The sequence below is a fragment of the Haliotis rufescens genome, unplaced genomic scaffold (assembly GCF_023055435.1).
Source record: "Haliotis rufescens isolate VD_foot unplaced genomic scaffold, xgHalRufe1.0.p SCAF_111, whole genome shotgun sequence".
Classification (NCBI taxonomy): domain Eukaryota; kingdom Metazoa; phylum Mollusca; class Gastropoda; order Lepetellida; family Haliotidae; genus Haliotis; species Haliotis rufescens.
The window spans coordinates 745,001-769,061 of NW_025963793.1; the positions used below are offsets into that span (position 1 = coordinate 745,001).

Consider the following 24,061-nt stretch of genomic DNA (forward strand, 5'->3'; position numbering starts at 1 on the left):
TGTCAGAGGTGAGGTGAAATGGGGTTTAACACCATGCTCACGAATATTGCACTTATATAGCGACGTATAAGCATCTGTGCGATGGCTGGATGCGTGTTCTAGTCCGGACTAACGCCGGTGTTATAGTGATACTGATACTGAGATACCATGCCGCAGTTGAACATGAATACGCCACTCAGACACAGTATACTGACTCCGACCTGACCAGCCCTTGCCTTACCCTCTTAATGCTGAGCGCCAGACACTTTAAATAAGCACCAACTTTTATCTTATGTTGGTATGACGCGGCCGGGGATCGAACCATCGACCTTCCGCTTCCCGGGCAGACACTCTATCCTCCAGACTACCGAGGCGGTCTGCCCTTTAGAAGCTGTGTCTCTGAATGTAGATGCTCGTGGTTACAGCGCTTGCGTCACTGATTAAACTTAAGACCGTGGAATCGTGGAATTAGTCTTTACTGTTATTCGACTTTGTTCGCCGTAATGTGTCGACGTAATGTGTTATAACATGTTTTGTATAACACGATTAGCGAATTGGTAATTATAAAAAAATCCTATTTGAAGTTAACGCAACTAATACTTTATCTAGCTTTGGGGAGGGTTTTTATTGTGTTCCTGTTATGGTTCATCATGCGCCATGAGCTTGATAATAAGCTTTGTTTAGGTTGTTGTTTAACGCCGCATGCATCAATATTCCAGCTGTACGACTGCGGTCCGTAAATGACAAGGTCTGAACCAGACAATCCACTGATCGACATCTTGAGGATCCATCATTCTGGGAGACAATGACAGGCGTGCACTAAATTTGATTTGCTTATGACATGGTGGCTGTAGATATTTTTTTTCAATTCTGGGCCAGACAAACATGTGATTGATATAACTAGTTATGGTCAAAGTTCGATGACACGCAATCAATCAAGCCACTCAGCCTGACCAACCGATCCCGTTAGTCGCCTCTTACGACAAGCGGGGGCGGTCGGGTAGCCTAGTGGTTAAAGCGTTCGCTCGTCACGCCGAACACCCGGGTTCGATTCCCGACATGGGTACAATGTGTGAAGCCCATTTCTGGTGTCCCCCGCCGTGATATTGCTGGAATATTGCTAAAAGCGGCGTAAAACCATACTCACTCACTCTTACGACAAGCATTGGTTGTTTGGTTTGCTTGTTGGTTTGTTGTTTAACGCCGCACTCAGCAATATTCCTGCTAAATGACGGCGGTCTGTAAATAATCGAGTCTGGACCAGACAATCCAGTGATTGACATCATGAGTATCGATCTACGCAAGTGAGATACGATGACATGCATCAACCAAGTCAGCTAGCCTGACCACCCGATCCCGTTAGTCGCCTCTTACGACAAGCAATGTCGCCTTTTACGGCAAGCAAGGGTTGCTGAAGACCTATCTGACCCCGATGTTCACCGGTAGGTCCGCATGAACCTTGAGGCGACTTAAGGATCGGTGAGGTGAGGTGAAATTGGGTTTAACGTCGCGTCCAAGATTATTGCACTTATATAGCGACGTGCATGTACCTGTGTGTGTTTGTGTGGCTGCTTGTACTAGTCCGGACTGATGCCGATTTATAGTGCTAGCTCACTGAGATACCATGCCGCAGTTTAACATGAATACCCCACTCAGACACAGTATACTGACTCCGAGCCGACCAGTCCTTGTTTTAGCCCCTTAATGCCGAGCGCCAGACATGGTAACAACGAGTACCATCTTTTAACGTCTTTTGGTATGACGCGGCCGGGGATCAAACCCCGGACCTTCCGCTCTCCGGGCGGACGCTCTACCACAAGACCACGGAGGCGGTCTTAAGGATCGGGTGTTCAGGCTCATTGTAATGAGTTTGGGTAACTCTCTTGTATTCATCTCCTATCAATACAGACCGTTTAACAAACATGAGATTTGAATAATAATCATACGTCATCACACGCATTCACAGAACACGTTACCCCGGAGCATTATCGTCCGTAAACCCTGTCAGTTGGAAAAATACATTGTATAAGTGTTACTTTAAAATGTCCCTAAAATATCAGTTAGTTTACAAATTGACTGCATTTTGACATTGACATTAATATATAAAATCGGGAAGTTGAAAATTAGGAATCTGTATTGGAACGTCGGTAATGCAGTAAATTAGAAATATACTGTAAATCTTGATTTTAACGGGAGCGTGAATTAAATGTGAAAAATGCGAGTGGCCTTTGCTCGCATTATTAAACATCGCATTTATATCAACAATAAGACATTTTGGATAGCAGAAATACCAACTTAGACATACGGTGAAAACAAACAACTATGTATTCCTAATCAATGTTTATTGAGCAGCACTTGTAACAAGTATATAAACAATGTCATTCAAACACTAATTACATCCTGTGAATTGTCACTGCTGGGGTCAACACAAGCGTTCTACTCACTTATGTCATCACTGATCACACCTGCAAGTCCAGACAGACGCCACCCAACACGGTGTCTTTGCTCTTTGCGACTGCATCCAAGGCCGACACGAGCCATATTGTTTTTGCTGAAGTACTCTACTCAGCGCTAATAAGCGGTGCTATTTGGTGTGTGATTGGATTAATGTAAGGTTGGATTCTCCTGTAAACCTGACAGAGGACATTTTGTTTAGATATAGATCCACTGATGCTTGAGGGGGGGGGGGGGGGGCATTCATATTGAGTCGCATTTTTGGCTAGGGACTGGTTGGCGCATTCTTTTGGAGACGCATTAATTTCACGTTTTACAGTATATACAGTCAAACCTACTTCTTGAATGTCAGTCAAACCAACTTATAGATGTCAATCAACCAGTAATAAGGCAGCCTTGACATATTTAAACGGGCTCTGGTTATTCCGAGAGATTTCGATGTGAACGGTAATGGGGTGTCACCATGCATATGCCTTGACCTATATGGGCATTGGACACTGACTATCACGATTAGAAAAAGAATATTTTTTGTTCGGCATAGCATGATGCACAACTTATGCGCATTAGTTGCATGTGTAATAGTGAATTGTTCCTAAGGGCGGTTAAATAACACAGTAAATAGTTATGCACTCTATGTTTATGTATTGCCAAAAATAACCTTTATTACTGCCTAACTCCGCGTCAACATAAAGAGAATGTATCCAATATCTTGGTCGTCACATCCCAGCTTCCGTACACGGCTCCTCTCTTTACCGCAGACAGGTAGACAGCTTTCGATGAAGGAATAACAGTTGAATATTTAATCGAATAACCCTTGGAGGCGGATACAGTTATATAACAGAATGTCCACTTACATTATCGGGGTCCTGAAGCCTCTCCTCGAAGGTCAAACACTGTGTGTGAACTCCTCACATCGCTTGAAGGAAGGCTCTGAGTGAACAAGTTATAGCCCCGGGGATAGAAGTGAATTTCTATTTCTGTCCGCGACACGTGGAATATATCGGTGCACCTCACACCGTCAGGAGTTGTGTGACCGAATGGATCCGATAAGGAGAGGGTGTGGTTGAAGTCCGAGGAGGGTGGGGTTGAGGTTGGAGGAGGGTGGGGTCGAGGTTGAAAGAGAATACGACTAGATGAGCAGATACTGAAGCAGACCATACGACACCTACCTGTACCGTCGGATCATAGACGGCTATGTTTATCGCGATTCCTCGCGCTATAACGGGGGTCGTAGCATCACACATACATTGTAAATATTCAGATGATGGCTATACTCAGAAAGTTGTCTTTCATAAGTGAATGAGATGTTTTATAGGTGTTCATGTGATTAGAGTGAAAAGTTCGAATGTTTCTTTAGCGTTGGAAAACATTTAACACGGGAATACAATGTCTTGATCAGTATAAACACTATACACGGGTTGAAAACACTAACCAGCCAAACTCTCACGCCAAACACTGTTCTGAGAGTCGATCACAGCATTATAGCAACTCAAAGTGCGCTAGTTGGGTTTGACGCCGATTTGAACAGAATTGCAGTTGTATTACAGCGTGTCAGTTTCATGAGGGAGGAAAACCCGGAGTCATGCAGATGTTTACGACATGGTGAAACTAATGCAGACGGATAGGATGCACACAAACCAAGAACCACAATCAGGGCGATTCCGGGATTCGAACTCGCGGTACAGTAAAGTACGGTTATAACGAACTCAAAGGGACTACTTATAACCGTAGTTCGTTATAAGCTAATATACAGCATAACTACAGCAAATAGTCGGGACCAAAAAAGTAAGTTCGTTATATACGTCAGTTCGATATAAGCGTGTTCGTTATAACCGTAGTTTACTGTAATAGGAACCGGGGACGTTATTCAGTACAGGACATTTTACACAACTACATCTTCGTCTGCAGAAACTTTCCTTAGACGCGTAATGAATGAATGTGATAGGGGAGCCATGGTGAAAAAAACAAACAAGCTTTTGTACGATAAAGCCTACAATGTACGATATACTTGTTAACAAATCGATACATAGCATTTCGTACCTCACACAGATGTCAATGAAACACGACTCACCTTGTCAGTCAGAGATGTCAAAATGACCCGAGTGTTGGCCTCTTTTTGAGACACATGACCCCACTGGTCATTTTCGTTCAGGTGTAAAGTTATTGCTAAGCCGAGGGATCAACGAACTCGTGACCTTGTCTCACACGTGAAACAAGTAGACTACTATGACGTACCTTGTATCTGAATGTCACTACAGCGATGCGTATCGAACTATGGCCCAGATTTATACAATGCAATGTCCGCGAGTGTTAGTGGCTGGCCGAGAACGACCGAACCGGGCCGAGGGTGTTGTATCATGAATTAGCCAACATCGATTTCACCTCAGGTCAAGGCCGCAGAGCTTAGAGTGCAGAAAAGGGCCGACCGTCGCTGAACCACACATTCATTCGCATGGATGACAGAGAATTGTCGATTAATAATACATCCACACTCGCCTCAATGTATGTACCAATGATTTCATAATACTAGTGAACAAATTGTCTTTAATGTAAAACAATGCTTAGAAAGTTGACCTTTCGACAGGCTCAACTTGAAAATAAACACTCCTGTTTATAGTTGATTAGTTTCTTGTTTGTTTGAATGTTTGTTTGTTTGTTTAACGCCGCGCTCGGCAATATCCTTCCTACGACAAGCATGGGTTGCTGAAGATCAATTATAACCCGGATCTTCATGGGTAGTCTAGCTGATGCATCCGAGACATCATGTATTAAATATAAAAACTTTATCTAATTTAGTTGACTAGGTATTGTCAGTGAAATCTATTTGAAAAGTAGACGTACTTCGCAAACGGCGTTTATTCACAGACGATAAGGAGTTGTATTCAGTGGGCGTGGCGGTAGTGACCCCTGTTATCACATGTGATAATGATATACTATCTCCTGCGTAGGTGTGGGTTACGATGCGATTTGCACTATATGCACAGATGACAGCCACGTTGTGATTGCGAGATTGTGACACGGGTGTGTTGCAGGTTTCAATTACCGTATTCGACGTAATAAGCGCCCAGTGCGCTTTCAAAATTAGAAATAGGGGGCTCTTATTAGAATATGATTTTATCGTCAATTTCGTGGTTCATGCTGACAGCCAGCCTAAAATGTTTATGTACGACAGTTATAATTTTCCAGAATTTAATTGCCAATAATTAAGGGTGCATATAACACACGAGTGCGTATTAAACATGAATAAATAAGTCTTGTGTACATTGATCACTCGGAAGGGGTGTTAATTGGGATTGTTCACAAGCCAATATATTAGCAAATATCGCCGTGGGCGCCTATATGAACAGGGCTCTTATTACCTGGAATACGGTAACTGCAATTCCGTTCTATCCCCCAAAACTGGCTTCCACTGGAGATATCAAAGTAGACACAATTTATGTATAACAACGTCTGCAAAGGCAACGTTCCGAATAGATCCTTATACCGTTGTCAAGCAGGGCTGACAACCCAGCATCTATGGTAAATAAAGAAGTTGTTATGTATAGGAGATTGTCCTCAATCTCGCGTTTATTTTCGCACGTGAAGCTTGTTCGAGTCCGTTAGGCCGAGAACAAGTTTCAAATGCGAAAATAATCGCGAGATTGAGGACTTTCTCCTACTTAAAACAAAGTTCCAATCAAGTTAATGCCTCAAACTAATCCTCAAGTGATATTCACTATACTGTGCTATACTATGGGAGGGTGACCGCTCTTGTTTAACTACGGGAGGGGAACCTTTCAAGGAAGGCTATGGGACGATTTAGTACCCATACTCAAACTATTTGAGTGTTAGCAAAATGATTGCGTCTATCCAACTATCAATAAAGTTCACGTAACTTTGTTTTAATCATAAATAGTGTCTTCTTTATCATCCGTCAACTTCTAGCTAATGCCTATCAAATAATTCACTGGAGATATCGACCCGTGGAGATCGGGGGTAGAATAGGTCTTCAGCAACCCATGCTTGTCGTAAAAAGGCGACTATGCTTGTCGTAAGAGGCGACTAACGGGTGGTCAGGCTCGCTGACTTGGTTGACGCATGTCATCGTATCTCAATTGCGTGAATCGATGCTCATGACATCAGTCACTTAATTGTCTGGTCCAGACTCGATTATTTACAGATCCCCGTCATATAGCTGGAATATTGCTGAATGCGGCGTTAAACAACAAACAAAAAAATTGAGATATCACTCGGGTGATATTTAGGGATTCACCAAATGGCTACGAGGAGGTCACACATTATCTGTCCCGAGTGAGTGAATGTTGTAAGTCCCGAACTTTTGATGAATAAATTGCATCACAATGCTTTGCAGGCCATTGTGACGTCATCGGTTACTATGACATCATCGGTTACTATGACGTCACGATCAAATGACATCGCTAATCTCCCTTCCACCGATGCTGGCTAGCTCTACTTTTTACACTCAATGTATTGATACTACTGTTTACAAACTGAAATGAAATGATGGAAGACAATAGAGTCTCACCTTCGTGTCTTTTGACATCAAACGTATCAACACTGGTCGATAAAAGTTTTAAACCCCGCGGCAAGTCTCGGAAGTTTTTACCTTTTATCGTCTTGATATGTATGAAATAAAAAAACGCTCGGTGTGAAAGATGACACGTATACATCCTAGTCACTGAGCCTGCTCCCCGTCCCTTCTTCATCTCGGAGAGGGGGCGGTCGGGTAGCCTAGTGGTTAAAGCGTTAGCTCGTCACGCCGAAGACCCGGGTTCGATTCCCGACATGGGTACAATGTGTGAAGCCCATTTCTGGTGTCCCCCGCCGTGATATTGCTGGAATATTGCTAAAAGCGGCGTAAAACCATACTCACTCACTCACTCACTCATCTCGGAGAGTCGTCACGATAGGCTGAAATATTGCCGATGTGAAGTTTAATATCAACTCACTCACTACTCATTCACTCATCTCAGAGAGAGAGAGAGAGGGGGGGGGGGGGGGGGGGGGTGAGAGAGAGAGAAATTCAATTTAAATTTTCCGAGGAACTCTAGCGTATCTTAAATCATATGTTTCATTAATATTTTATGCAAGATGTGGTGAATGGGTTATCCGTACATCTCGTCCTAATGTTCCGGATATCTTAGTCTCATCTAAATAACCAAAACCAATATAAAGCATACACACATACACTTCTCAAATAAATACTTCTCGGAAATAATCGGACCATGGAAAAGTCATTATGGTAGTTCCGTGTCGATGTAATTTTAATATTGTTTTTACTGAACTATTTTTCCAACATGCGACTACCTTATGCGCCCGACCCCGCCTCCCTTAACGGGTTAACAACGGACGGACGGACGGACAGCACGACATGAGGGACCGGTCATTTATTATAGGATGGGATGGGTCAGAGAAAACCCGGGGAAGGTCACCCAACATATGATAGTAGGAGAGGATCATAAAAAAATTACACATATTTGGTGAAAAAATGGACATATTATTATTAATTATAAAGTGCTTTTTGTCTTTTCGGGGAATGTCATAATAAAATGTTCAAGGACATCGGGAGGGTCATCCAAAAATATGACAAACATTAGGGGAAGATAATTATATTTAGTGCGTAAGTGCATAAAAAAACCTCTGAACTGCAAAGACGTTAAAAGATGGTACTTGCTGTTGCCCTGTCTAGCGCTCGGCATAAAGGGGCTAAAACAAGGACTGGTCGGCTCGGAGTCAGTATACTGTGTCTGAGTGGGGAATTCATGTTAAACTGCGGCATGGTATCTCAGTGGTCTAGCATTATAAATCGGCATCAGTCCTGTCTAGTACAAGCAGCCACACATACACGTGCATGCACGTCGCTATATAAGTGCAATAATCTTGGACGCGACGTTAAACCCCATTTCACCTCACCTCACCTTAATGGCTTTGTAATGTTATATACGTCATTACATCATTACACTCCCATATGCCAAGATGAAAATGTGTCATTTTGTTATTGCGAACAGGGATCACACGCATTCTACGAGTTAATTTAAAAATTCATAGTAAATTTCAATTACTATGTTCCATGTGTATATAAGCGTTCTAAGGGAACCATTATTCTCCCGGTCAATGTGCACTCGATTTGTTCTTTCTAGGCTCCTTTGGGAGTATACCACCAAAACTAGAAAGTAAACAGTCACATTGCCGTTTCATTCTACCGGGTACCCATTCATTGCTGAGTGAATGGAGGCATATTTCGAACAAGTCACTTGCCTATGTAAGCACTCCATGTGCTACATGTGCTTCAGTGCGGCCGGACAGGATCAGAGCCAAAGACACTCCTTTTCCCGGGAGCCAAACAGCTGAATACGGTCACCCATTCAACTACTCTCCGCAACCAACGTTGCAATAATCTTGGACGCGACGTTAAACCCCATTTCACCTCATCTTAAATCATAAGTTCTGGATTATGTAAATACAATAAACTTCGATTGTAACGAACACGCTTATAATGAAATGAGGGATAAAACGAACTGTTTTTCTGCCCCGTCCTGCTGTATATACACTGACATATGATTATAACCAGAGACCATATAATAGAAATGGTCTCTGTTATAACGAACTACGGCAATATCGAACTGAAATTAGTGGCCCCTTTGAGTTCGTTATAACCGTAGTTTACTGTAATAAGAACGACTTGTCCCTATAAGAGACTGGATTCCTTAGACTGTCTTAGGAGGATAGAATTACAACACATCCATGGATTTATATTCAGTACAGCCTTGGAGCAAGGCAACATTAAAAGCCACAAACTAATTTAACAATACAAATAATCAACTTCCAGTCTCAACGTAAACATAGCATAAATGCGAGATCCCCCTGAATCCCAACTCTCCGATGACTGATGATGCAAGTTGGAGGAATGCGTCAAGAAAGGGAACGCTATTCGCTACCCAGTGTCAAGGACGGCTGAGCGAAGTAGGTCGCCCGACATTTTGAAATGGCTGATAACATCGCTGTGTTTAGCTACCTTCAGGACGTGTCTTATAATACGAACGACGTACTTTGTGACCTACGCACTACTAAAGCTGTGGGGTCAAGAGCACCAGGTTATTCAATCAAAAAGTGTTCGACATCTCCGTTGGTTCGGGTAATTGTGTCTATTGTTATAACATTTGTTAACAGTCTACCTCTTCATTAGTATTAATTGTATAAAGGCGGCACGTTGAGCAGATCTGGATAGGTTTAAGCTGATAAGCGTACTGTCTTTATAATCTCGACAGATGGTTGTTAAACTGGTTTAGCTAACAAGCGGTGTGCGCAGGTCAATTTTCGCCAGGAAATAATTCGGGTGTTTTATGACGCGGGTGGGGTAACGATGATATTTTCGCATGCCTTTATTAATATAAAATAACATTCGGCTATTATGTACTATTATGTACGAATGAATCACGTTACCACGAAACTAAGATTATACACACAAGTATTCAACGTCGGGATATTAGTGGAGCGAGTCGAAGAGTATTCCCAGCGCGTTATATCGCACTAATATCTTCCTGATGTGGGTTGTGTCCTATAGCCCTGCATGTGTTTTTTACGTTTTCAACGTCCATGAAGTCCACAAGCACGGATTTGGTGCTGACAAACCTAGACACATAATCAGGACGAGTCCGGGATTCGAACCCACGTTTAAGTGACGCAAGCGAATCGAGATATGACGACCCTGCATGATTATTATCATTATCATGACCATAATTAATATTACATCAGCCTAATGCCACGTTGTTTAATAAAACATGTCAGAAGTATCATAATTTGCGTCGAAATCATCATCACAATAATCGTCAATAATTGGATTACGTAAGCAGTATAAATACCATCTGTATAACAACGTATTTACAAGAATAAAATATTTATCACAATTCCTATTGCTAACCTGGAACTTGAGCTGATAAATTTACAATTTACAAATATGAATCATAATATTTCATAAGGCTTCGTTAGGATATGTCTATATATATTGTACATGTTTATACACATATGATAAAACATAAAACGAATGCACGATCATGACAGTCTAACATCAAATGTTTCTAACATATTAAAGTTAATGTTTTCAACGATTAAACGAATAATAATGACATTATGAAGTAAAACAAACCGTTGAATAACGACATATATCAGTATGTAATCAAGACATCTGAAACATTTTAAGACACACAAGCAACACAATACCTTATCAGCTTGTCGTCGCAATGTTCAATGAATGAGTCTTACCTGGGGAAGGCGACCGTATATTTTGTTCGCGGATATGTTTAGGTACATGTGCACCGATCCCGCCACTCAAGTGATATTTGCACACGGATCACAAAAATGATGGGTGTACGTAGGCAATGAACAGACCCAAGTAACCAATAAACACAAGCCAAGATACGAAGGGAATGTCACATTGAAATACACAAGCAGTCAACATTATTCTGAAGCAGCACACAGACTGACCACTCAAGCGGTTCCGAGGAAAGCTATTTACAGTCAACTGAATGAAAACGTGTTCCCTGTACTGCTCCGTCTTGCATCGACAAGTTTGGTGGTGACACTGTTTATCGCAAGTTCAATACTTCGTGCTAGACCTCTGCAGAAACGTCGAGTTACATATACTAACATGATTAGATGCCTCTCGCGTTGCTTGTTTCATTCACGTGTAAATAAATGTGTTTCGTGTCACGAGGCCACGAATGTGAGGCAATATGATAGCCGAGGCAGCGCATTAAACTCGTCCTGCACAAAATCTAGCAAGTGCGTCACAACGTGGACGATGTGATCCTGGGGAGGATATATTATGTTGAGATGTCACGGGCTCTGCAAGAAACGTGAAGTCATATTTTCTTATTTGTGATGAAAAAAAAAATGTGTTCTCAGCGTCATGTGATGGAAATGCATAGATATGTTGTGCCTTGTTTTGGTTGCTTGTTGCTTGCTTGTTTTGTTGTTAACGCCGCAGTCAGCAATATTCCAGCTATATGACGGCGGTCTGTAAATAATCGAGTCTGGGCCAGACAATCCAGTGATTGATATCATGAGCATCGATCCACGCTGTTGGTATTATTATTATTATTATTATTATTATTATTATTAAAATACATAAATGCAGCAAATAGGTTTTGGGTGATCCTGGCACAGTCAGGCTGGTTAGACTCATCATCAGCTCAGGGCCCTTGCCCCTCAACCCGCAGCCCAGACAGCCAATGGGACTTCTCCCAGGAAGCGCTGCCTAGTCGAATCCACAGATAACTTTTCGGAGAAACTCATTTTCTTTTAGTGCTGACTACGCGCCAGAACATTTATTTTTTTATATAATATCGCTAACTTCTTATATTATCGATTGAAAATCAGACATAGGATAAAATCAACTACGAGGTATACAGTAAACTACGGTTATAACGAACTCAAAGGGACTTCTAATTTGAGTTCGTTATAACCGTAGTTCGTTATAAGCACATATACAGAATAACTACAGCAAATAGACGGGACCAAAAACGTTAGTTCGTTATATCCATCAGCTCGTTATAAGCGTGTTCGTTATAACCGTAGTTTACTGTACTTTCTTTTGATCCTCAGTTTATATTTCGTCCATATATTTCGAGCTCGGTGACTTGGTCGATAGCGTGTTTTCGTGTCTTATTGCTCGTAATATCAATCTCTGAATTATCTGTTCCAGTATTGATTACTTACAGAACTACATCAACAAACAAATCATGGCCCACTTGACGAGAGTCGGCCTTTGGCCATGACCGGCTTACTAAACTATCTAATATATATTATGACGGTTAACTTATACCGGACCAGTGAAGACACGATTCAGAATAGGTCTTCAGCAACCCATGCTTGCCGTAAAAGGCGACTATGCTTGTCGCGACTTACGGATCGGATGGTCAGGCTCGCTGACTTGGTTGATGCATGTTATCGTATCCCAACTGCGTAGATCGATGCTCATGATGTTAATCACTTGATTGTCTGGTCCAGACTCGATTATTTAAAGTCCGCTATATAGCTGAAATATTGCTTTGTGCGGCGTTAAACAACAAAACAAACAGCTATGAGTACCATCGTATTATATATTCACATTCTTATTCACCCCCACCTCCCTTCCCAGACAAACAAACAAACGTCATAAAAGACTTCATGGATCGCGTGACCAGGCTCGGATAATTGGCTGATTGCATATCGTCGTACCTCCAATGCGTGAATCGTTGTTGATAATATCACCCACTGGTTTGTCATGACGAGACTCGATCATTTACAAGCCGGCGTCACATAGCGGAGAATATCCAAGTGCGGCGTGAAACAACAAAACAAACAGCTATGAGTACCATCGTATTATATATTCACATATCTTATTCACCTCCACTTCCCCTTCTCTGGAAACGAGCACAATTACCCGTTGAGAAGCACGTGCAAGAGAATGAAACATGAACCATCACTAGGCGGACAATGTGACAGCTACATTATCCATGCGGTAGATTAGCTCGGCCATGTGAATTGCGCTTGAGAATCTTGTTGGCTGAATGAAAACACGAACATGTCTCGTTAGTCAGCAACTTCAATGCCTGCAAACAGGCTGCCGTATACATGGCACCCATGCAAACACATTGACATCAGCATAAAAATCGATTGACAGTCTTCTGTCTTGTCCAATGCATTTAGTAGTCACCTTTAAGTCAACGTGGTCTGCAGATGCTGTTTATGTTGATGAAATGCTTACACAGCTATAGTATTTCCAAGTCAGATCACCATTGACAGTAATTGTGTGTCTAACGCTAATGCTCAATCCCCCCTCGTTATGTGGAGTATTGAATGATTTCCAAGTTCTATTAATGCAGTTCAATAAACAGAAACGCAAAGCCAGATTTGTGTGAGGTAGGAAAGTACATCTAACCGTACAAGGTATTGAGCCAAAATGTTTCGGAGAGAACACTTGGCGATTGTAGTCATCTCAGTTATTGGTACACAGGAAAAGTCCAAGGTGAAGGTCAGCTACCCCGTTGGAATCGATAGCGGCCAGACATCTGGAAGAGGCGAGTCTGCGAATCACATCCTAGGGAATGGTAGCCATCTCGGCCCGCAACGCAAAAGCCAACGTCTAGGGTTGTGGTTGACGTCGGTGTAGCCGTCTATCCAATTCATCCCCGAGGTGCTCTATCGGGTTCAAATCCGGGGATCTGGGGGATGGGGGAAACATCAAAGTTGTTTTTGTGTAAACAGGCTCTTGTGGTCCGTGCTGTATGCGGTCTAGCTTTGTCCTGCTGGAATACACCGTTGCCGTTGGCTGCAATTGGGAGGACGTGTGGTAGGAGAATTTCGTTGATGTATCGTTGAGCCGTAAGACTGCCCCGGATATGGACTAAATCTGTCCTGCCATGATGAGAGATATCCGCCCACATCATTACGCTACCCCCACCAAACCTGTCCACTTCCTGTATGCAGTTTCCGGCGTAAAGTTCTCCCCGACGTTTGTCATCCCCTCGACGGAGGAGAAATCTTGATTCGTCGCTGAACCAGACATCTCTCCATCGCAGTTGAGGCCATACCCTATGTTGACGACACCAATGCAGCCGTTGTTGACGATGTATGACGCGTCGAACAGGACGTCTTGATCGTAGATCTGCTGCTCTTAAACGGTTTCGTACGGTCTGGTCGGAGATTCTGCGCAGTCCAGGTATTTGGGATGCGGTTGAGGTGACTGTGAACGTCCTTTCACGTTTCAAATATCTGTATTGCGTTTATTGATAGTATTGTTAGCACTAACTGAACTTTAACTTTCATACATAGCGTAGGAATTTCAAAAACCTCCGCACTGAACATCTCATTTAATGACTACGGGTTACCATTGAATCTCCAGCAACATATGCTGGTCTCAACAGGCAACTTAATTATATATTCAATGGATACGTCAGGGCCAGAGACTTGGAAGAATGCATGCCATCCTCACAGATGGAGGGCTTGTTGCTCATAATATCAATCACTGGTTTATCTGGTCCAGAATCGATTTTTTACGGGCCGCCGTTAAAAAAACAAAAATATTTTTTATGCTTTATCAAATACAATGGACAAAAAAAAGTTAGGGATCGTGAAAAAATATTATTTTATTCCGTACACATTAATAGAAACTCAATCTTTACCATATAAATATATCCCAAACAACATTAATGATCCTTAACTTGTTTTGTTCAGTATATGTTCATTGTTCATCTTCATTACATCTTTCGACAATTGATTTTTTGTTCAGTGTAGGTATTAGCATACGCTGTCGCTCACGTTAGCCTCACGCGTCATGTTTAAGTAATAACGTATATTCTTAGAATCCCCTTGTATATATATAAGGATCATGAATATATATATATCTACCAGCTGTGAAGCACTGATGCTATATATAAACTGCTGAGACCTACTTTCTCGAGATAAGTCAATGCGTGCCAGAATGGCTTGATTGGCGTGACGTTGGTCTGCGAGGCAGGTTTACACAACTGGGCCCACTTGCACAAAGCGATCTTAGCGCTAAGATGATCGTAACTCCCATACTTTAACATAGACTTACGGTAGTCTTAGCGCTAAGATCGCTTTGTGCAAGTGGGCCCTGGAGTTGTTTCATTGAAGATTTACCTGATCAAGTATTCCCAGATTCAAACATACTTTGACACGCAATACGTCGATTCGTTACTACACAGTGACTACAAATATCGAAGTAAGCAAGTATTCAAAATATACAGAATGATTAAATAAAAGAATGTCACGTACATAGTGTCACCGGGTAGTTATTTTGCTCGTGTCACGGTGTAGTGATCTCTCCGCTCCTCGGCTTTTTTCCCGACACCGATCGGCAAAGTCCGGCGGGCGTCATTGTTCCGTGTCAATACATTCTGTGTTAAGGAGTGAGTGAGTGAGTGATTGAGTGAGGTTTTACGCCGCTTTTAGCAATATTCCAGCAATATCACGGCGGGGGACACCAGAAATGGGCTTCACACATTGTACTCATGTCGGGAATCGAACCCGGGTCTTCGGCGTGACGATCGAACGCTTTAACCACTAGGCTACCCGACCGCCCCAAGGAATACGTGGCCCGACTAATTCATTCTCTTGTAATCTAATGGCACTCTCATACCGTGTATTGACTTGATTAACATAACATAACATAAATACCCCACTCAGACACAGTATACTGACTCCGGGCCGACCAGTCTTTGTTTTACCCCTTTAATGCGAGCGCCAGACAGGGTAACAACAAGTACCTTCTGTTAACGTCTGACGCTGCTCGGGATCGAACCCCGGACCTTCCGCTCTCCGGGCGGACGCTTTACCACGGAGGCGGTCTATTCTTGTATTGAAAATGTTTTTGTAACTATGATTTTCAAACTTTAGGAGTATTTAAATGTACGCTCAGATATTTCTAATGTATTTATGATATTTTTTCCCCATGTTTAGAAACACAGTTTGGCTAAGTTCCCCAGTCTATTGTATTCCACGGCTGTCCAGGACGGATTGCTCTCTTTGAGGTCCGCAACTCTGCACAGCGAATCGAGGCGCCTTAGACGACTGGGCCACCCGTGCCCCCTTGATCTTCAGACTTTACGACTATTTTTTATAGTTTGAGTTATTTTAGGGATAGGCCCTCTGTGTTTATTTACCGTTATTTAACCCAGCCACGCTCACTCACTCATTAGAGTGTCAAGTTATTTGACTCAGGTGTTAATTGTTCGCAGCCGACTTAATTGGCTGTCTATGCATCTGGATGCCGTTGTGTGAGTGAGTGAGTTGGGTTTAACGCCGCTATTAACAGTACTCCAGTTATATCACGGCGTGTCAGCTTGACGTGTGAGGAAAGCCCGAAGTGTTGCAGGTGTCAGACGTTTACCACTTCGGTGAAACCCACGAGCACGGGTATGGTGCTGACAAACCTAAAAACATAATCGGGGCGAACCGGGATTCGAACCCACAATCATAGGTTTCTGGCTTGCTCAAGGGACGCAACTCTGCACAGCGAATCGCGGCGCCTTAGACGACTTGGCCACCCGTGCCCCCTGGATGCCGTTGTACAAAAAAACCTTAGCGGACGATTGTCGTAAGCCTATGTTAAGGTATGGGAGTTACGATCACTTTAGCGTTAAGATCGCTCTGTACAGCAACAACCCGGTCGGTATCTTGTCAAAGTGTTGGTGTGGGTACTCTCACATTATTGCTGTAATACAGTTGTTTCGCTAAGCCGCTTGTGTATTTACTCTGATCTAATTGAACGGTGAGTTCTGTCAGCACAGATTGGGTTTATCTGATCTTTTATTGTCATGAATTTGTACAATTAGCCGTTATTAATAAACCTGTATACCTATTACCATGTTTTCATCATTACTTTTTTTTCTTATTTAATGACACCCGGAACTCTTTGGAATCATGATCTTTGGAACTAATGACACATACTACGAATCGTTGCCTACTAATCTGTATTAAGTCACTTGCGAAAACATTTTAAAAAATCTGATCAGAAAATCATTAGGATTAAATGAGGTCATCGGCTTCTTTGGAGATGTCTAATCAGTAGATATCTCGGATACTGCTTCTTTTTTTTAAATGATATGAAATATCATATACAGAACGGATTTCCATGTGTGTTCGACGTATGCTGAGATCCACTCGAGAGGGTGAGTATTTCGCTTTCAACAATATTCCACAAATACCACGGCAGGCGGCACCAGAAATAAAGTTTCCATATTTCACCTTTGTAGGGAATGGGACCACGGCTTTCTGCTGATGGGTGGACGTTAAAATATTAAACATTTTGTGACCTACATACAAATTAATAGAAAACAACATGGAAAAAATAATAGATGCTGTACTTAAATCATTTACATTGGGGGCACACAGAGGACTCTCTCATGTCGCCCAGGGGCGGTCGGGTAGCCTTGTGGTTAAAGCGGTCGCTCGTCACGCCGAAGACCAGGGTTCGATTCCCGACATGGGTACAATGTGTGAAGCCCATTTCTGGTGTTCCCCGCCGTGATATTGCTGGAATATTGCTAAAAGCGGCGTAAAACCATACTCACTCACTCACTCACTCATGTCACACACGGGGGATTTCGAGTAAGACGCTCTGCTCCCATAGTTGTGGTAAGGGGCGACAAAATTGATCGGTTGGTCAGTCTCGCTTGGTCATTCTCAGCGATTTGTTTTTTGCGTGTCATCGTATCCAGATTGAATGGATCGATGCTCATGATGTCAAATCACGGGATTATCTGGTTCAGACTCGATTATTTACAGACCGCTCTCATATAGCTGGAATATTGCTGAGCTCGGCGGTTAAAAAAAGCGAATAAAACCCTTATCCGAATAATTCAGATGCGTCCAAACCGTTAATCAATAAGGTTCTGTTCAGTTTTATATTTACGACATTGACACATGGCATGAAAAGACATTGCTTTTCACCGCTATTTTGCCTTTTAAGCCACATGGAAGCTGGATAAATGAGTCTGGATATTTTCTGGCGTTGACGTTATGTAGTTGATCCATGAACGCTCCAGTGTCATAACGCGATAAAAGTAAACGTGTGGATTCCCATGTGTGTTTCCCATCGAACCCTCCTCTGCCTGAAGCGGTGCGTGGTAGGTCTGTTGCGTGGAGTTAAGCAAAAGCCACTGAGACAATTACTCTCAGACACTGGGACAGTGTGCTCTCACCCTACTATTAACTATAAGTGTGTACGTGTGTACGTGGGCGCAAAGTGATATCACATGACCCAGTCTGTGAGCACCGTCATGTTTTCTCACGGAATCAATTAAGTGCTGAATTCTTATTTACTTTGGTGCCTGAAGAAACGTACATGCATGTATACATGAACCTGCTGTACCTTATCAGTGAAACAGATATACAGTAAATTTCAACAGTAGTATCATGATGTTTTCACACGAGATGTGCATGGGGCTGTGGCTTTGGCTGTGGTTGTGGCTTTGGCTGTGGCTGTGGCTGTGGCTGTTTGTGGCTTTGGCTGTGGTTGTTGCTTAAGCTGTGGTTGTGGCTATGGCTGTGGTTGTGGCTGTGGTTGTGGCTGTGGTTGTGGTTGTGGTTGTGCCTGTGGATCTGGTTGTGGCTGTGGTTGTGGTTGTGTGTGTGGCTATGGTTGTGACAGTGGTTGTGGTTGTGGTTGTGGCTGTGGCTGTGGTTGTGGCTGTGGTTGTGGTTGTGCCTGTGGTTGTGGCTATGGCTGTGACTGCGGTTGTGGTTGTGCCTGTGGTTGTGGTTGTGGTTGTGGCTGTGACTGTGGTTGTGGTTGTGGCTATGGCTGTGATTGTGGTTGTGGTTGTGGTTGTGGTTGTGGTTGTTGCTGTGGTTGTGACTGTGGTTGTGGTTGTGCCTGTGGTTGTGGTTGTGGCTTCGATGGTGGCTGTGGTTGTGTCTATGGCTGTGGCTGTGACTGTTGTTGTAGTTGTGGTTGTGGTTGTGCTTGTGGCTGTGGTTGTGGCTGTGGCTGTGATTGTGGTTGTGGTTGTGGTTGTGGTTGTTGCTGTGGTTATGGCTGTGGTTGTGCTTATGCTTGTGGTTGTGGCTGTGGTTGTGGCTTTGCTTGTGGTTGTGGCTGTGGCTGTGGTTGTGGCTGTGGTTGTGGTTGTGGTTGTGGCTGTGGTTGCGGCTGTGGTTGTGGTTGTGACTGTGACTGTGACTGAAGTTGTGGCTGTGACTGTGGTTGTGGTTGTGACTGTGGCTGTGGTTTTAGTTGTGGTTGTGGCTGTTGCCTTAGTGGTGGCTGTGGTTGTGGTTGCGACTGTGGCTGTGGCTGTGGTTGTGGCTGTGGTTGTGACTGTGGTTGTGGCTGTAGTTGTGACTGTAGTTGTGGCTGTGGTTGTGGCTGTGACTGTGGTTGTGGCTGTGGTTGTGGCTGTGGTTGTGGCTGTGGTTGTGACTGTAGTTGTAGCTGTGGCTGTGGTTGTAGTTGTGGTTGTAGTTGTGGTTGTGGTTGTGATTGTGGCTGTAGTTGTGGCTATGGCTGTGGCTGTAGTTGTGGCTATGGCTGTGGCTGTGGTTATTGCTGTGACTGTGGTTGTAGTTGCTGCTGTGACTGTGATTGTGGTTGTGACTGTGGTTGTCGTTGTGGCCGTGGCTGTGGTCGTGGTCGTGGTCGTGGTCGTGGTTGTGGTTGTGGTTGTGGTCGTGTCTGCGGTTGTGGCTGTGGTTGTGGTTGTGGCTGTGACTGTGGCTGTGGTTGTAGTTGTGGCTGTGGCTGTGGCCGTGGTCGTGGTCGAGGCTGTGGTTGTGGTTGTCGTCGTGTCTGCGTTTGGGGCTGTGGCTGTGGCTGTGACTGTGGTTGTGGTTGTGGCTTTGGCTGTGGTTGTGGCTGTGGCTGTGGTTGTGGCTTTGGCTGTGGTTGTCGCTTTAGGTGTGGTTGTGGCTGTGGCTGTGGTGGTCGCTTTAGCTGTGGTTGTGGCTATGTCTGTGACTGTGGTTGTGGTTGTGGTTGTGCCTGTGGCTGTGACTGTGGTTGTGGTTGTGGTTGTGCCTGTGGTTGTGCCTGTGGCTGTGGTTGTGGCTGTGACTGTGGTTGTGGTTGTGGTTGTGCCTGTGGCAGTGGTTGTGCCTGTGGTTGTGGCTATGGCTGTGACTGTGGTTGTGGTTGTGGTTGTGGTTGTGCCTGTGGTTGTGGCTATGGCTGTGACTGTGGTTGTGGTTGTGCCTGTGGTTGTGGCTGTGACTGTGGTTGTGGTTGTGCCTGTGGCTGTGGTTGTGCCTGTGGTTGTGGCTATGGCTGTGACTGTGGTTGTGGTTGTGGTTGTGCCTGTGGCTCTGGTTGTGGCTGTGACTGTGGTTGTGGTTTGGTTGTGGCTATGGCTGTGACTGTGGTTGTGGTTGTGGTTGTGGTTGTGCCTGTGGCTGGTGTTGTGGTTGTGGCTTCGATGGTGGCTGTGGTTGTGTCTATGGCTGTGGCTGTGACTGTTGTTGTAGTTGTGGTTGTGGTTGTGCTTGTGGCTGTGGTTGTGGTTGTGGCTGTGGTTGTGGCTGTGGTTGTGGCTGTGGTTGTGGCTGTGGTTGTGGCTGTGGTTGTGGCTGTGGTTGTGGTTGTGGCTGTGGTTGTGGCTGTGGTTGTGGTTGTGGCTGTGACTGTGACTGTGACTGAAGTTGTGGCTGTGACTGTGGTTGTGGTTGTGACTGTGACTGTGGTGGTAGTTGTGGTTGTGGCTGTGGCTTTAGTGATGGCTGTGGTTGCGACTGTGGCTGTGGTTGTGGCTGTGGTTGTGGCTGTGGTCGTGGTTGTGGTTGTGGTCGTGTCTGCGGTTGTGGCTGTGGTTGTGGCTGTGACTGTGGCTGTGGCTGTGGTTGTAGTTGTGGCTGTGGCTGTGGCCGTGGTCGTGGTCGTGGTCGTGGTCGTGGCTGTGGTTGTGGTTGTGGTTGTGGTCGTAACTGCGGTTGGGGCTGTGGCTGTGGTTGTGGCTGTGACTGTGGCTGTGGCTGTGCCTGTGGTTGTGGTTGTAACTGTGACTGTGGCTGTGGTTGTAACTGTGACTGTGACTGTGACTGTGACTGTGGTTGTGGCTGTGACTGTGGCTGTGGTTGTGTTTGTGGTCGTGTCTGCTGTTTGGGCTGTGACTGTGGTTGTGGTTGTGACTGTGACTGTGGTTGTGGTTGGGGTTGTGGCTGTGGCTGTGGCTGTGTGATGCCCAACGACAAACGTTTGTTTCAAACTTAAAGAACCGTATCTGTGTCGCCAGACATACCCGAAATACAATATTTTGTTTGTTTTGTTGTTTAACACCGAGCTCAACAATATTCCAGTATTATGACGGCGATTTGTAAGTAATTGTATCTCGATTTTGCGTACCGATCGACAGAATTGAGATTTAAAGATATGCAATATAGCTTAACCACCCGCACGATCCATTTCGTCGCGCCTCACAACTAGCAGGGTACCGGGAACATATAGTCGTGCCTGGAACCCACACGTGTTGGAACATAATGAAATACAATGACACGGAGACAATGACATAGCGGAACAAACTATAGCTGAATGAAGTGCACGGTCTTCCAAGTGGTCTATATTGAATGGCAAGATGCCATTGGATTTAAGATCCCAGTCACCGTCAGTACCAACTTCACACGACCCTTGGTTTGGTAGCGTAGTATATGTGTGTTCTCCGGAGTGAGTGAGTGATTAGTAAGTGAATGGGGAGGGAGGTAGATAGGGAGGGAAGGAAGGAGGTGATGTGTGAGTGAGTGAGTGAGTGAGTATGGTTTTACGCCGCTTTTGGCAATATCACGGCAATATCACGGGGACACCAGAAATGGACTTCATACATTGTACCCATGTTGGGAATCGAACCCTGGTCTTCGGCGTGACGAGCGACGCTTTAACCACTAGTCCACCCGACCGCCCCTGTATGTGTGCCTGAGAAAACAGTCAATAAGAGGCAAACCTCCAGTGTGTATTTATCATGTTGTTTATCAGTGTCAGAGTGATCCCTTTGAAAGTGATATACTCAGACCAAACAGAATCATCAATTGGTTCTTTTCAATGATAAGTCGATAATTCTTGTGTCAATGATCAGACACGCACGTGCAATCGATACTAACATTATGGAGAAGAATGACAAAGTATTCTAAAGCTTGACAAGAGGTATTTGTATTCTTCGAACATGTACTCCACCTATTATGTGGTGGCACGTGGTTCTGTGCAGGGGGCACTGGTAACAACTCGAAGTCAAGCGGCAACGTTGGTTGCGGAGAGTAGTTGAATGGGTGACCGTATTCAGCTGTTTGGCTCCCGGGAAAGGGAGTGTCTTGGGCTCTGATCCTGTCCCGCACTGAAGCACATGTAGCACATGGAGTGCTTACATAGGCAAGTGACTTGTTCGAAAATATGCCTCCATTCACTCAGCAATGAATGGGTACCCGGTAGAATGAAACGGCAATGTGACTGTTTACTTTCTAGTTTTGGTGGTATACTCCCAAAGGAGCCTAGAAAGAACAAATCGAGTGCACATTGACCGGGACAATAATGGTTCCCTTAGAACGCTTATATACACATGGAACATAGTTATTGAAATTTACTATGGATTTTTAAATTAACTCGTAGAATGCGTGTGATCCCTGTTCGCAATAACAAAATGACACATTTCCATATTGGAGTGTAATGATGTAATGACGTATATAACATTACAAAGCCATTAAGGTGAGGTGAGGTGAAATGGGGTTTAACGTCGCGTCCAAGATTATCGCACTTATATAGCGACTTGCATGCACGTGTGTGTGTGTGTGGCTGCTTGTACTAGTCCGGACTGATGCCGATTTATAGTGCTAGCACACTGAGATACCATGCCGCAGTTTTTAACATGAATACCCCACTCAGACACAGTATACTGACTCCGAGCCGACCAGTCCTTGTTTTAGCCCTTTAATGCCGAGCGTCAAACAGGGTAACAACAAGTACCATCTTTTAACGTCTTTTGGTATGACGCGGCTCGGGATCGAACCCCGGACCTTCCGCTCTCCGGGCGGTTACAAAGCCATTAAGAACACAATGCACTTGAAAGGTAAAACTAGGTGCGAGGATATATCAGTTTTCGGTATCTCCGCTGGTCGATTTATTCAGTATTTGAGGCCATGTGGCCTGCAGTACGACTGTACCGGACATAACAGTTGAGTCACCAGACTTTTAATTTCTTTTCATCTTATAAGATCGTTCAACAGAAAATGGAATTATGTGCCGTGGCACTGACTGATTACTGAGAAACGCATAAGACCTGGTATTCATCTTCAACGGATCCATAATTTAATTTGTGCATACTGTTTGGGTGGCTGATCTGTGTTTATGTTCGCCATTACAAGCCCTTCACGAATCACGAGTGTCTCACAATGGCAACGTGATACAACACCTGCTGACAAGCGATAAGAATGATAAGATGAACATTTCTGTCATCACTGTGTTGTCTCATGTATTAGGGAGTGGGTAAGTCGGGATTTACCCCAGGTTTGTAAGTTTAACTATTGAGCAACATCACGACGAGGACCAACCAGAGTCTTCATGTACCAAGCGAACACTTACACTACCAGGCAACCTCCGCACCTGGGGAATATCTGTGACATTACATTAATCCTTCGTATACATCCACATCCTTATTCTAGATTTTGATTAAGATATAGCCCAGGGACAATGTTGCAAGGCTGGTCATGTGGTATTCTCCACACAGTACAGCAAGGCGGTGGCTGGACAGTGTCGCAAGACTGATTGTGATTTCCACACAGTAGCCCCTAACGGTGGTGACACTGCCAGAGTGCGTATTGTGTAGTATCCTCCACGCAGTACCCCATGACGGTGGTGACACTATGTCACAAGGCTCAATGTGTAGTATTCTCCACACAGTACCCCATGACGGTGGTGACACTGCCAGAGTGCGTATTGTGTAGTATTCTCCACACAGTACCCATGACGGTGGTGACACTGTGTCACACATTCCGTTGTATCTCATCTATAATTTTACTGCCAACTGATGACATATCAAAATGTATCTAGCCTTGTCCTCGCGTGCCCCTGCCACGTGGAAGTATTGACTGCAAATAAAATAATTGTGACAACGTATATGTCTCTCACTACACCCCTTTACAGATGTTTGTC

General features: G+C 44.2%; 1 protein-coding gene across 5 annotated transcripts in view; it reads right to left on the reverse strand.

Annotated features, from left to right (window-relative positions):
• Window positions 1-11,093, reverse strand: part of LOC124125877 (probable cytochrome P450 12a5, mitochondrial) — a 33,974-nt gene extending 22,881 nt beyond the window's left edge. Inside the window, exon 1 of one of the 5 annotated variants that reach the window (XM_046489255.2) lies at window positions 10,696-11,093. The gene's annotated coding sequence lies outside the window, so the exon portion shown is untranslated. Of the gene's footprint in view, window positions 1-3,287; window positions 3,311-4,504; window positions 4,527-4,668; window positions 4,770-10,653 lie in introns of those variants that run through there. The other 4 variants (XM_046489256.2, XM_046489257.2, XM_046489258.2 and 1 more) reach the window with 4 other exon arrangements.
• Window positions 11,094-24,061: the final 12,968 nt, after the last annotated feature.